The sequence below is a fragment of the Rattus norvegicus genome, chromosome 11 (genome assembly GCF_021556685.1).
Source record: "Rattus norvegicus strain SHRSP/BbbUtx chromosome 11, alternate assembly SHRSP_T2T, whole genome shotgun sequence".
NCBI lineage: Eukaryota > Metazoa > Chordata > Mammalia > Rodentia > Muridae > Rattus > Rattus norvegicus.
This window is the reverse complement of record NC_141544.1, coordinates 93,557,349-93,573,092: the sequence shown is the minus strand read 5'-3', so window position 1 is coordinate 93,573,092 and position 15,744 is coordinate 93,557,349.

Here is a 15,744-nt window from a genome sequence, read left to right as displayed (position 1 = left end):
CATAACACTTCAGCCATGGCAGGGGCTCCAGAAGGAGGGAGAGCCAGACATTGATGTAGGGAAACTGATCTGGGGGGCCAGGATTCACTGTGACACCACACCAGACTTTCCCAGTAGTTTAAGGAGCAAATGACCTCTCATGCAGCCATCCCACACCAAGGGTGGGTCACTGTAGTCTGCATAGGTTGTCGAGCTTCTGTGGTGACAGCTAGCTCCGTATCCCACCTTATGGAACTCATAGAAGTGTTGTAGCATGCAGCTCAGGGGCAACTTGGCTACTTGGCCCAGCTCCTGTCCCTACAATTAAACTTGAAAACACAAATCCAGTGGAGAGTAGACAATAATATAAAAACAACAGCACACCAACGTAGAGAAAACCAAGCAAACTCAGATGAAGGGTGGCTGCCTTCATTCACCACCGAAATCAGAAGGACAAAATGCACCCCTTTTGTCTCTTTGAGATAAAAGTCTGACTGTGTCTCTATAAACATCCAGACCCCCAAACAAAACAGAACAATTTACCAATGAGTCTGAGTTTCAGATGTGTGTTGGCTGGTAGTTTTTACTTTGTTTTGATTTTAATGTACAATTTTTTGGTTGTCATAGTTGAAGATACCCAGGGCCTTTCAAGTCTGCGCTGGACTTGCTTTCTCAGGGCCTATCCAACTGTTAATTTGTGACAGCCACAAATTTGTATGCATCCCAATTGTCCAAGTCTCCCAGGGCTTATCCCTTTTGGGCTTCCCAGATATCCAAGCCTCCTGTGGCCTCCTTTTACTGGCTCCCCATGTAAGGCCTATTGTGTACTCCTGGCCCTGAATCTGGGTTCTAGGGAATTCCCCTGGGGCCTCAAGACGTTGTGGCATTTAAATCCATTAGGGAAAACCAAAGGCTTAGATTTAATTCCAATCTAAATTAAATAAATGTATTCTTCCTGTTAACAGAAGGAAGGCACCTTATAATCAGACAGCATTCCAGGCTGAAGGGGGCTAAAGGAAAGGTTGGTAAATGTGGACACCAAAGGTGTGCCTTACAATTATCTGTGGAATTCACAGCTGGACAAGAGATTGTTTTACTCCCCCTCAGCTGTTTCTCTTTCCTATTGTATACTGATAAAAAGACTACTTTATCCCACAGCCTTAAGTGAGTTTACGAAAGCAGAAAGCAAATGGCTAAAAACCTTCCAGCAGGGACACCGTTATCCTGTTCTCATCTCACCTGCAGGCTGCTGGGGTCTCGCATGCATTCCAGGGCAAAGGTCAATGGCGCTTAAGGATGCCTGGTACCTTATTAGGCTTCTGTGGCCGTTACAGAGGAGTTGTGTGTCAATTATTACACAAGTCTGAGCACTCTGCGGGAAGTGTCTCTAAGTTGACCGGGTCAGGGCAGGCAATAACACAGTGCCATTAGGTTAGGTCACATCATCACACGTGGAGGAGTCCGGTATCATAAATTATTAATAATTAGCTACCGCGTCACAGCACAAACTGTTTCTTAACTCTCTGTACCAGAGAGAGCCATGAGAATGAGTGGCCTGATTCTTTCACACTTCTGGATCTGGAATCTGAAGAGGTTACCATTGTCTAAAAGGGGCAGGTACGCGTTCTAACAGGGACGATGTGCTCATGGCCTGGTATTGGGCACTGAGGCTCTGTCGCAACAAATGGTAAAGAATAGACGGAACATTCCGGCACTGAGAGATGTTCCAGAGCTGCATGACACTGAGGAACAAGGAGCTTGGCCTAGAAGCAGAAGTTGAGCAAAATTCCTGGGCAGGAGAACTGGAATATGCAAAAGCAAAGAGCAAGTTTGCAGTAAGGGCAGACAGTTTCACCGGCCAAGTATGTTTGTAAAGAGAATAAGGGGCTAAGGCAGAGTGGAGATTAGAAAGGAAATATTAGGGCTGAGGGGAGAGGAAAAAAGGGGGATGAGGCAGAGGGAAGATGAGAAAGAAGGAGGTGAGGCAGAGAGGAAAGGAAAAAGGAGGAGGTTAGGTAGAGAGGGCTTTGTAAATACGCTGCATCCCAGGGTAGGGTCTCAGTTTCCCTGTATTCCGAAAGAAATTAGGGGGAAAAAATGGTTAGGTAAAATCAACTTGTTTACAGTTTGGACAAAGGCTGTGGAATCCTCCTCCCCTCCTCTCCAGGGCCTAGGCCATGCTACAATTTACATAAGAGACAAAAGCCAGAACACCATAAATGTGAGACAGGTTAAAGAGCCCTTTCCTGGGGGAAAGGAACAATTTCCACCCTGTAGAGGGGAAGGCTGGCGGTGAGATGGCAAAGGTCCAGTGAACATATTTACTGAAACTGCAGGCTAAGCGGTGAGAATCCCAGACACTTGAGAGGAAGGAGCAGGAAAGGTAGCTGACCTCTTCTTCTAGACTCGTTCCAGGCCCCACAGCTGTGCTTACTCTCTAGTGCTGCGCTCAGGTCTCTGCCCTGTAAACACAGCTTGACAATGTCAAAAGCATGGTTCCTACCTCAAAGGGGATAAGAGATAGCGACTTCTTGCCTTGGTTTGTGTTTTATTACTGTGAAGAGACACCATACCATAGCAACTTTCATAAAGGAAAACATTTAATTAGGTCTGGCTAATTAAATGTTTTGAGGCTTAGTCCATTGTCGTCATGACAAAAATCATGGCAGCATGCGAGCAGCCATGGTGCTAGAGAAGGATATGAAAGTTCTACATCTGCATTCACGGGCAGCAGAAATAAACTGGCTTGAGAATCTGAGACCTCAAACCTACTCCCTAGCCACACACCTCCTCCGACAGAGCCACACCCACTCCATGGCCACACCTCTTACTACTGTCACTCCCTTTTGGCCTATGAAGCCATTTTCTTTCAAACTACCACCCCGTCTTAGGGTTTCTATTGCTGTGGTGAAACACCACGACCAAAACCAACTTGGAGAAAAAAGAATTTATTTTGCTTATACGACCATGTCACATCCAGTTCATCACTGAAGGAAGTCAGGGCAGGCACTTAAACAAGGCAGGATCCTGGAGGCAGGAGCTGATGTGGAAGCCATGGAGGGGTGCTGCTTACTGGCTTGCTTCCCCTGGCTTGCTCAGCCTGCCTTCTTAGAGAACCCAGGACCACAGCCCAGGGAGGCCCCCAACCACAATAAGGTGGGCCTTCCCCCTTCAATCACTAATTAAGAAAATATCTTACAGGCTTGCAGCCCGACATGATGGGGGCATTTTCTCCATTGAGGCTCCTTCCTCTCAGATGACATCAACAGTAGCCGACACACTGACCATGTGTCATGAACACAGATTCGTTTCCCCCCAAGCCATGTTCTAGTGGGGCTACAATTTCATAAAGTATTACAGAAACAGAATAAAGAAAGTCACAAATCAGCACACATTTCAAATATGTTCAAGAGTATACCAGGAGGCAGTTAGCAAAACCAAGTTGGCAAAGTAAAGGCAGGAAGACGCTCTCTCCTCACAGGTTGCTGTCAATCAGTTACTGGGGCGGGCACAGAGGCACTCCAGTGTGTCTGAAGGTGACTTACGACTCATACTACCCAGGTTGAGTTTAAGACGCCAATGGGGGGAGACAGTGAGTGGAGGAACAACACTTAGAGTGTTTGAAGAATTCAAAAGGAAGCATTGTTATTTAATGTTTCCCCAACATTATACAGAACACCTATAAATGAGATTTTGTGTGTGTGTATATATATATACATATATATACATATATATACATATATATATATATATATATATTCATGCCACTTGGGTTGACAATGCTCTCCCAAGAGCCATAAATATCTAAGTAAAAAACTCTAGTACTAAATATGAGAACACACCTTTTGAGTGGTCGATCAGGGGAATTCACAAGAATAACTGGGGCTATTGCTGTTATCCTTGGTTGGTTCCCAAAAGTGGAAGGGAAGACCCTGTTGTTGAAGACACCACGTACTTCAGACACAGAACTTGTCTGACCTGAAAGCCTCCTCCCTCAAAACTAGCTTTCATGGTACTGGAAGGTATTATGCAAGCTGCTAAGGGAGGGAAGCAGTCAATAGTCCTTCCCAGCCGTGATGCCCAGGAACCACAAAGTGGCCAGCATGGTAAGATTGCCCTAAAGGTGCAGTCGTGGCCCTCATATCTCGGCAGTGACCAACAGCTGTCTAATTCAACTTTAGGTCCACTCAACAGAAAGAAAACCATCCCGGGTCTCATAAACTTAGCCAATTAACTTAGGAGAAAGAGAAAATTAGTCTTCCTCAGGAATGAACCCTGTAATTAGTTAGTTATTCCATACCAAACCCTGAAATTATATATATATACAAGTAACACTAATGGGATGAGCAGGTTGTACTTATACACTAATGCACAGTATACAACAGCAACAATTACTGAAAAACATAGCTTTTATAATTACAATAATTATATATTTTATGTTATATATTCTATGTGTATAATTATAATAAATAAAATAACAAAAAATGAAAAAAACATGAGTTTGCATGGGAGTGAAAGGAGGACATGTGAGGGTGCGGAGGGAGGAGAAGAGGGAATGATGAATTACGTTATAAGTTAAACATTTGCAAAAAATGAAATGCTAATGAGACATAGCCAGCACAAAACTCTGTGAGGAACTGTGTATAACAGGATAATGTGAAAAACCCTCCACTATGTCAATGGACACACCACAGCTTCTACGATGAGAAAAGAAAAAAAGCAGAACTTTTCTTGAATCTTTTAAAGACTTTTAAACAGGGTTGAGGCTGGAAGTCTATGGGAAACTTTGGAGTTGGACTGAATGCATTGTGTGTTATGATATGACCATCAGCCTGTGGAGACCAGGGTGTGAATGTTTGAACAGTTGGTCCCTAACTAGAACTGTTTGAGAAGGGTTGGGAGATGTGGCTTTGCTCTCCCTTTCCCTCTCCCTCTCCCTCTCTCTTCCTCTCTCCCTCTCTCCTTCCCTCCCCCTCTCTCCCTCTTTCTCTCTCTTCTCTTTCTCGGTGTTGTGGGTATAAAACAAGATACCTTCGTGAACTCTAACCCTCTCAAGTCGTAAACCAAATTAAATGCTTCTCATCTTGGTCATGGTATTGTAACCCAGCAATAAAATAAAATGACTAAGACTGACTATCTATCTATCTATCTATCTATCTATCTATCTATCTATCTATCTATCTATCATCTATCTGACATCTATCAATGTGTCTATCATTTATTATCCATCATGTATACATATCTATGTATCTATATATCATGTATGCGTCAATCTATCACCTCTATACATATCAATTATCTATTTATCTATCTATATATTTATGTATCATTACCTATCTGTCATATATCTATTCATCTTTTTTCCTATACATCTATCATCTATTATCTATCTAGATATCCATCACCTATCATGCCTACATCTACCTATTTATCCATTTCTTCATCTGTTTCTTATCTATCTATTTATGTTTCAGAATGGCTCCAAGGTTATAAAGAGGCAAGGACTTTTAACGAGGTCTGAAAAGTCAGGGTTAGGAGACTGTAGAGATGCAGGTGAGTGTGTTAGGGTGAGATAGTGCCAGCTGGAGGTATGGAGAGGCATGGGCTGCTGTGGCTGCAGCTGTGGCTGCAGCTGTGGCTGCAGCTGTGGCTGCTGTGGTTGCAGCTGTGGCTGCAGCTGTGGGGATGAGATCTAAAGCAGCTGCAGAGTGGAGTACAGCTGAGGAGGTTAAAGGGCTTGGGTGCAGATGAACAAATGAGCAGACACCCTGAGTTCTGAGCAGGCTGCAGCAACTGAGGGGTAATCCTAGACGAAGCTGTTGGGACAGTCAGGAGTTCTGCCTGCAGTTCCTTGGCATTCACTGGGTGGTCAGTGACAAGTTGCTAGGCTATTGTCATTGCAGTGTACACTCCTTACAGGGTCCATGCGAGGGCCTTTTCTTGGCCTGTGTCTAGGAAGCTCCTGGGCCTGCCTTTCCTGGTATGATTTCTATATGCCCTGTGCCCACCCTACGGTCTCAACTCAGTCCTGTATGCCGTGAGCATGGCATTCTCTTTACTTCCACGGATACGTTTAGGTCTGAGTACGGTGAACAGTCACCCTGAAGCTGCATTCTGCGTGTCTGGAGCTTCTACTTGTTCCTACTTCCCAGTGACTGGTCAGATGGGTCCCAGACAGAGAAGCTCTCCAGAGATAAATAGCAGAGCTGGCAGCTATGTCCATGAAAGGCCTTTTCCATGTGTAGTGGGGAATCTGTAGTCTGGTGCTTGGTCTCTCAATGCTCGGTCCAGCATCAGGTACTGGTAACAACAGGGTTAGAGAGGGAAAACTGTAGCTGGTACTGGAGACTGTAAGCAGTCGGCAGTCAGCACGGCAGGCTGATGAGCTGGCCACCAGGAGGGCTAGCCCTCTGCAGTGCTAAAGTGAGAGGTTTGACTTCCCTCCGTTCTTCCTGGCCAGGTTTTCTCTCTTTTTAATTTAAAAACTATCATCATCATCACCACCATCACCACCATCACCATCATCATCATCATCTGTGTGTACTGTATGTATTGGTACACACAACGTGTATCATAGCATGTGTGTGGAAGTCAGAGGACAGCTTCGTGGAATCAGTTTTCTCCTTCTCCATTTCTGTGGGTCCTGGGGATGGAACTCGGGTTGCCAGGCTCACAGGGTGAGGGGCTCTCACCACTGAGCTGTCTCACTGGCCTCTTCTAGATGTTTTTAAATAAGGAACAATATCACATTTCTTAAAAAAATATTTAACTTAAAAAAAGCTTACCTCATATCGTGTAACTAATAATACAGGCATTAATTTACAATTAAAGGACTGAAGGAAGCTTTATTTAAAGTTTTCTGCTCTTCTTTCAGAATATCATTTGACCTTTTAAGTATGAAATAACCCATTAGTACCTTCCTTGTCCACTTTTCCCAGACATTCTTCTTTGAAGCATTGTTCTGGGCATGGGAAGGAAGTGTGGATCCTCTCCCTAAGTCATCCCCTGCTTGTGGGGGTGAGGGTAGGGAAGAGCTGAGGCTGGTCTAAACTGAGACGTGCCTGTTTCATTGAAGCTTGCTGAAGGAGAGTTCAGCAACCCTTGTCTGCTCTTCTATTTTTCCACTCTTCTCTTTCTTAATGGTTTTCTACATGGCTCCCAGGGCCTCATTTCTCCACACAGGCACACTACCCCTTTTGGTAATGGCCAAGGACATCTTTAGACTCACTTCACCTCCCATCCTGGAGAACTCCTGCCTTCAGGAAGCACTCTGCGCATTGCTGGAAGGGCAGCTGACCACAGCCATGTCCTGTGGGTTGTAGTGAATTATCTGGTTGGGATTTTGCCAACATCTCTTACTTTCTTTCTGCTTCTCCAGACTTTGAAATGTTGGAATTCGTGGCTGGAGAGATGGCTCAGTGGTTAAGAGCACTGACTGCTCTTCCAGAGGTCCTGAGTTCAATTTCCAGAAACCACATGGTGGCTCACAACCATCTGTAATGAGATCCGATGCCGTCTTCTGGTGTGTCTGAAGACAGCCTCAGCGTTCTTATATACATAAAATAAATAAATAGAAATGAATGTTGGAGTCCCATCTCCCGGGATACCACGTATGATGGCAGACACGGAAGCACCCCAGTTATATCAAGATCTATACAGAGGTGGTTCTCAACTTTCACTGGTGTTAGGTTCCAACCAAATCAGTAAGTTGTAAACTGTTCAAGTGTGGGGGTGTAGATAGGTTTGACCCCTCTTCCAAAAGATTCATATGCTTTAATCCTTGGCCATAGAGAGTTGGCACTATCACGACATGTGACTTTATTGAAGTAGGTGTGGTCTTGTTGCAGGAAGTAAATCATTGTGTGCCGGGCTTGAGGTCTCTTGTGCTCAAGCATCCAGGGCTACACGGAGAAACTATGTCTTGGAAACAAACAAACAAACAAAAAGAAAAGAAAAAATGTATTTTAGCACCGATTAATAAATAACCCTGTGTCTAAGTGCAGTCAACTGCCTGGTGGTTAGAAATTGCTAGCTGAGTTTTCCACACAGGCCGGAGCTTCTGCCAGATCCTTCACCTTACCTTGGCAAAACAAATGCAACCCATCACCACTTGGCCCTTGAGCTGAAGGAGCGTCAGCTTTATCTTTGAAACACCTTCTACATCCTCCGCAGTAAATATGTAAAAACAACACCAGAAACGCCCACAGTTGAAAGAGTGAGACCCCAATTACAATCTTTCTCCTGATGGTATTAAATACTTCAGGAGAGAGAAAGAGGAAGGGAGGAGAGGCAAGAGAAAACTGTTCATGTGGCCACTTCCTGTGAAATGTGTGCATGTATGTGTGTGTGTGTGTGTGTGTGTGTGTGTGTCTGTGTGTGTGTCTGTGCGTCTGTGTGTGTCTGTGTGTGTGTCTGTGTCTCTGTGTGTGTATGTTTGTGTCTGTGAAGTGTGTGTGTCTGTATGTGTATGTCTATGTGTGTATGTCTGTGAAGTGTGTGTGTATCTGTGTGTGTATGTCTGTGTGTGTCTGTGTGTGTATCTCTGTGTGTCTATGTCTGTGTGAGTGTGTGTGTGTGTGAGTGTGCGTCTGCTTCTGTGTATGTGTGTGTCTGTGAGTCTGTGTGCCTATGTGTGTGTCTGTGTGTCTGTGTATGTGTGTGTGTGTATATCTGTGTGTGTGTGTAAACCAGAGGTCAATTCCCAGACTATGGCTTTGTGTTACCATGTTCAGTTCTGTGTGAGCTGGAGATGGAACCCAGGACCTTATGCAGGCGAGGTAGGTAAGCACTTATCTGAGCTGCATTCCAACTCTCACTTCTAAAAAATGAACCTTGAGTGTATAGAACTAGATCATTTATGGCATCACTTTGTCATATATTCTCACCACTCATCCTGAATTTCTACCGTTATATATTCATATGGATATGTGCATGTCACCTGCTTACAGAACTAAGTCACTGTCTACAACAGCTTTCTTCACTCTTCCCATCAACTTCAATTCTGCAATTCTGCTGCTCCCACCTTCGTCTTTCTGGATTTTGTGGTTTTTATTCTCTTGCTAAGTTAAAAAAAAAAAGCTAAATCCTAAAATTTGGAAATGGCCAACCCACTTGCCAAGGGGAACAAAAAGAAATGGAAGCTTCCCCACCAGACAGCCAGTGGGACAGAGCAGAAAACATCTGCTGTTTGCCTAGTCCAGCCTCATTTCTCACACTTATTCCGGTGAGTTCTTGAGCTCCAGAATTGGCCAGCAATCAAATTACAGGGCTTAGATTTCCCTCAGGGAGACCTGGAAGTGAAGCCCGACCAAGGAGAAGGAAAGGCAGGCTTTCTTAGTTTGCTCTAACTGCTATGATGAGGAGTGTGACCAAATGCAACATGGATGGGAGGACATGACATCATGTGGGAAACATAAGGAACAAGACAGTAAGCAGTGTTCCTTAATGGACTCTGCTTCAGCCTTGAGCTCTTGCCCTGCCGACTTCCCTGGGGTGGACTATAACCTACCAGATGAAAGACACTCCTTCCTCCCTGTGCTGGCTAACTTTTGTCAACCTAACACCAACTGAGATCATCTGGGGAGAAGGTATCTTAATTGAGAAAATCCTGCCGTAGGACTGCCCTGTAGGCAGATCTGCAGGGCGTTTTTGAATGTTGATTGGTATAGGAGGGCCCAGCTCACTGTGGATGGTGTCACCCTGGGCTGGTGGTGCTCCTGAGTGTGTAAGAAAGCAGGCTGCGCAAACCACAAGGAGGCCACTAAGGGGCACTCTTCCCCAGCCTCTGTGTCAGCTCCTGCCTCAGGTTGCTGCTCAGCCTGAGTTCCTTCCTGCCTAGAGTCTTTGAGGATGGACTGTGATGTGGAAGCCTAAGAAAGGATCTCTTTCCTCCGCAACTTCTTTATGGTCTTGATATTTTACCACAGCAACAAAACCCCAAACTAAGACACTCCCTAAGTACCTTGCAGTCATAATCTTTATCAGAGCAATAGGAAACAAACTAAAACACAAATCAATAAACTAAAACACAGATCGATACCGGGTTCATGGGCTATGTCTGTGGCAGATCTGACCATGCCATTTTGGTGGAATATTTAGGAAGAAGTTTGGAACTTTGGGCTAGAAAAGCCATGGATTGCTTAGAGCTCAGTGGGAACTTGGAAGATAATCCCAAGACCAGGTCAGATGATGGAGTCCTGGCCTGTGAAATTTCAGAAGGAAGTCAGAGTCCCTTGAAGACTAGGGGGTGGGGCTGGAGGGATGACTCTGGTTAAGGGCACTGGCTGCTCTTCCAGAGGACCTGAACACAATTCCCAGCAACCACAGGGTGGCTCACAATCATTCAGTTCCAGAGAATCTGACGCTTTTGCTGGACTGCAATAGATACCAAGCACACACTTGGTGTGTGCATGTAACCAAAATAGCAATACACATAAACCAAGATGATGTCGTAAAAGACTATGATGATGATTTATGGGATAGTTTTTATTTAGAGTCTGTGTTTCTTGTCAGCTGGGGCTGAATGATCAACTGTAATTAAGACGAGAGCAGCATTATTGAGATAAAATCTTTTGGGTAAAGTGTTCCTTTAGAGTCAGACCCCAGAAGCTGTGGTCCTGAGGGTGTCCAGGGCTACACCTCATTCTAGCAATTGAATTTGGTGAACTGTAAGAGTCATTCAGGTGGTGCTGGCTTTGCAGGCATGCCAGGGGTCATGGAGTGCAGCTGAGGCACTGTGAGGCTCTCACAGTGGTGAGAGGAGAGGAGAAGCTACTGGCGAAGGTACAGCCTCTGTTCAGTGGAGACCCCAGCATACTGGAGATATCAGTGCAAAAGGACAAGTGTCAAGACAGCAGCAGGCAGGGACTAGAGCCAGCCTAAGTCTGTGAGTTGAACTGTATGTGCTGTGGAATGCAGAGCCAGAGAAGTGGGGCTGCTTATGCCCTATGATTCCGAAGGACCATGGGTCTCGGGCATTAGACGCTGAGCTATCCACCCTCCTGAGAAGAGTTAGCTTTGATTTGATGTGACTGTGTGTGCCCTGGTTCTTCTCTCTTGGGGTAAGAGAATCTTTCAGAAGCCCACAGTTGATACGCATGGATGCGTGGGTGCGTGCATGTGCGTGCGTGTGTGTGTGTGTGCGTGTGTGTGTGGTATGTGTACTTGTCTACTTTAGACAAGCTAGAGTTTGGGGGTAAAGGAACCTCAATTGAGAAAATGCCCCCATCAGATTGCCCATAGGCAAGTCTGTAGGGCATTTTCTTGATTAATGTTTGATGTAGGTCGCAATGCCACAGAAAGGCTAACAATCCTGATTTGTGTTAAGAAAGCAGGCTAAGCAAGCCATGGAGAGCAAGGCAATAAGCAAGTCTCCCCCCCATGGCTTCTGTTTTCAGTTTTTGCCTCTAGGTTTCTGTCTTAAGTTTCTGCCTTGTTCTCCCCCTTGCCCCTGCCCTGTTCCTGAGGATGGACTCCAACCTGTAAACCCAATAAATCCTTCCCTCCCCAACTTGCTTTTGGTGATGGTGTTTATCCCGGCAGCAGAAACCCTGGATAAGACAGAAATAAATGCAATATGATGAAAGACAAGCTAAGACATTCTAAACCATAGGAAATGTGTTCTCTTTTATGCCCTTGCCTCTCTCTCACAGGGAACCTCAGAGCCATGGGAAGCTGCTCCCCACAGCCAGAGCTGCAGCCCCTGAGTCTTCTTTGAGAAAGAACAGCCTCCCGGCTTCTAGATGTGAGGTGAACTTACAGCCTGTGTGGTGGTCAAGGTTAGCTTTGTCTTTAGAGCTAGGCTGTCCTCTTTGGGGATGACCCCAGCCAATGACTGGATGTAACAATGCTCTGTTCTTCCTCAGCAATAGTGGGACCAAGGCCTTCAAGAAGGTCAGGGAACGTTCTAGGCTGTGCCTCTCTCAGCGAGAAAAGATCAGCAAAGACTCCAGACCAACAAGCACTGCACAGCTAGTTCTATAAGCAACCAAGCTCAGCCTCCAATACTATGTTTGGTCCTTTTAAAACTCCCTCCAAATATCATGGGTCCTCAATGGGTCTTACTTCACACATGAGTCTTTCTCCACTGACATCACTCTACAAATGAGCGTTAAGTCCGCAGAAGTGGCAAGAAACTATCAGCATACCACCAGAAATTTTTTGGTGTGTTTCTCTCTATGGAGTACCAACCAATGGAGCTCAACTACATCTAACACAGCTGACTTCCCAAAGAACCCTTAAGTTTTCACTTCATATCCCCCTTTCTGTTTAAGAACTGTCTTTTTGGGGTTGGGGATTTAACTCAGTGGTAGAGCGCTTGCCTAGGAAGCGCAAGGCCCTGGGTTTGGTCCCCAGCTCCGAAAAAAAAAAAAAAAAAGAACCAAAAAAAAAAAAAAAAGAACTGTCTTTTTTTCCAATATTAACAGTCTTTACACAATAGAAATAATTATAAGAACCATCACATTTTTAATAATGGCTTTTATACAATGCAGTCAAACAGTAGTCTAACAAAACAACCTTAAATTTTTATTAATATACAATAATTAAACAAAAAACATTAAGTTTTTAATCAATATACAATAATTAAGCAAAACAACCCAAAACCCTAGAAGATAACAATCAAAACAAATCAAGCAATCAAAACCACCCATCCTAACTTAAAGGATTAGGATGATGGTCTTCTTATATATATTTGTTTCCTGATGAATTGGGGTGAAGAACTCCTGTTTTGAGCACCAAGGAAAAAATGATTAGTCTGAAAAAAGCTAACTGTAGCACTTATTGCCCAGTGTCTGGGTTTATCCAGTCTCTGTATCGTCTCTTTGTGATTGATCACTGGGCAGGCCCTTTTGAAATTGATTTGCATGTGGTGTTTGTTTGTTTGTTTTTGAGAATGGTAACTGAAACAGTCTGTGAATCACTCGGGCATTTTGCTTTGTGAAGACATCCATGTCTCAGGTGATAAGAGTTTTTCCCTGGTTAGATCTTACTTTTATAAGTTTTGTGGGTCACCATATCTTTCCATTCCCTGTAGGTGCATAAGCATAACCCTGTCCCCATCTTAAAACTATTGCAGGTTTCCATTCTAATGTCAATACATCCTTATAGCATAGTAGTTGGCCTAGTTCCTCAGGTTTTTTGATAACCCAGTGTCTCTCAGCCACTGTTGTTCCTGTTTCACCAACATTAAGAAAAACGAGAGGGAACAAAGCATTATTTAGTCTGTCCCTGGGGGATTTTACTCTCCCTTTTTAAGAAGCATCTCTTTTAATGCGTGATTGGCTCTTTCTACAACCGCTTGTCCTGTGGGATTGTGTGGTATACCAGTAACATGCTTTCTATTGTGGTCTGCAAAGATCACTCCACCTTATTGGATACATGTGCAAGAGCATTGTCAGTTTTAATTCGTACAGTTATTCCCATAATTGTCATTATTTCTAATAAGTGTGTAATAACACAGTCAGCCTTTTCAGAGCTTAAAGCAGTTGTCAATTGAAACCCTGAGTGTGTGTCAATGGTATGGGATATATACCATTGTTTTCCAAATTCTCCAAAATTGAAAACATCCATCTGCCAGATGTCATTTCTTTTGGTACCCCTAGGGTTATTACCACCAGCAGCTAATGGAGTTTGTTTGTATTGAGAACATGTAGGACTTACTTTTTTAAAACTATTTCTTTGGTTTGTTGCCAAGTGATAGAATTTTCTTTTTTTAAACCTCTCTCATTAACAAGATGTTTCTTTTTTTTTTTTTGGTTCTTTTTTTTCGGAGCTGGGGACCGAACCCAGGGCCTTGCGCTTCCTAGGTAAGCGCTCTACCACTGAGCTAAATCCCCAGCCCCCAACAAGATGTTTCTGATTATGCTAAATTTATATACACCCAGTATTCTGGACAGAGGGAAGAAGCTCGTCTTGCCCTTTCTGTCTTCCCTGAGCTCACCTTAAGGAATGCTACTCACACTTTTAGGAGAAAAAAATGTTTACCAACCTCTGCTTTGTCACAAATATGGTATCTACTACCCTTTTCTGCAATATGGATTTCAGTACAGAATACAAACAATTTAACATGTCTAAAATTTATCTCTTTTTTGTAAACTTAGAAAAGATAGGCTTCAGGAAATCCACTCAGATCCACCTCTCATGGGTCAAATGGACTCTGGATAAGTACCCTTGTCAATCACCCACCTAAATTCCCCACCTATTGCCTATTCCAGAGGGAGGGGTTCCTTCCCTTCCCCTAGGTTTGTGACTCTCCTCCCCCCACTACAAAGTCCATATCCACCTAAGAAAAGGTTTTTTTCCCCCCTCCCTAACCTAACTTTATTTCCTGCCTCTAATATGTGTATGTGTTTCAGCATCCTGCCAAGTCCGGGTGTTTACTCAAAATCTGCATTCAGGACAGCTCCAGAGAAGCTACCCACAGGTGCTCCACTTTCCCCTCACAGACTCTTCTACTGGGCCTGCACTTTCCTCACAAGAGCTAGTCCCACAGATCCTGGACAGCAGTGAAACAACCAGCTCTCGCGGGGCTTGACCAGCATTCCAATTTCCTTAGGGTCCCCAAAGACAGAACATCCCCCAAACAATAGCAGGAGTAGTCTAAAGAACACAGCGACCCCACTCTTGCCCCACCATTACCCCTTCCTAGTTCCTCATTTTTAATTAAACAAAAAGAGAGGAATGTTAGCTCACAGGCTATTTTGCTAGGCTCCTCCCAAGGACCTAGCAACAGCTTATATCATTGCCCACCACCATTACCAGGTGTGGGTAGTGCATGGGGTAGCATATATAGAAGGACTGCTTGCTACCTCCCCCTCTCCTTCTCCCTCTCCCTCTCTCTCTTCCTCTCTCTTCTCTCTCCCTCTCTCTTCCTCCCTCTCTCCTTCTCTCTTTCTCCCTCTTCTCTCTCCCTCTTGCTTTTCCTCTCCCACGTATTACCAGCCAGTCTCTCTCTCTCTCTCTCCCCCTACCCTCTTTTCTGTCCTCCTCTGTCCCTTCTTCTCTGCCCTCATATGTCTCCTGTCTGTCTGCCTTTACCCCTTCACCGGGTCCTCACTCCTTCCTTCCTTGTTGTGGTATCCTCTTAAACCTAAATAAGCCAGTGCAAAGAAAACACAACTCAATATGAATGCAAGCTGTCAGCCTAGATTGGGCAGATCAACCACTACACTACTCTATTTCCCAGCTATAAGATCCCTTACAACTTGCAGTTTCTCCAAGCCACATGCTTCAGCTCCATTTTCATTCTACCTCCTCTTCCTCTGTTGTTCCCTTCTCCCTCTTTCCCCCTTCTCCCTAAAACTTTTCAGCTCCACCTTCCATTCCCCTGCCCCATCACCAGCTCTGTCAAATTTCTGACAGTGTTGAAGACTAATTATAGTCTCATAGCCTACCTGGGCTACTTAAAATTGAGAAAACATATTTAATTGGATAGTTTTTAGATGGCATACAAGCGAGCCAGGACATAACATATAGATTTGAAGCCTTTCTTAAGTTAGGATAGATAACAGAGTGCTCTATTTAATTGACAAAAATGATGGACTGGGTGTTAGGTATGTCTTATACTTTATAAATTACAGAATAGAAATAGTTGTGCTCAATTTATATTTGAGAGGAAAGAGCCTCTTAACTGGACAAAAGGGGGGAAATGTGAGTCGGTGTCTGTATGCAGGTGAGGGCAGGCACAAGACAAGGCAAAGCCTGTGATTGGGCAGTGAAAAAGAAAGGCGGGGCTGAGAAAGACGACCCAGATCCGTGTGGCTTTAA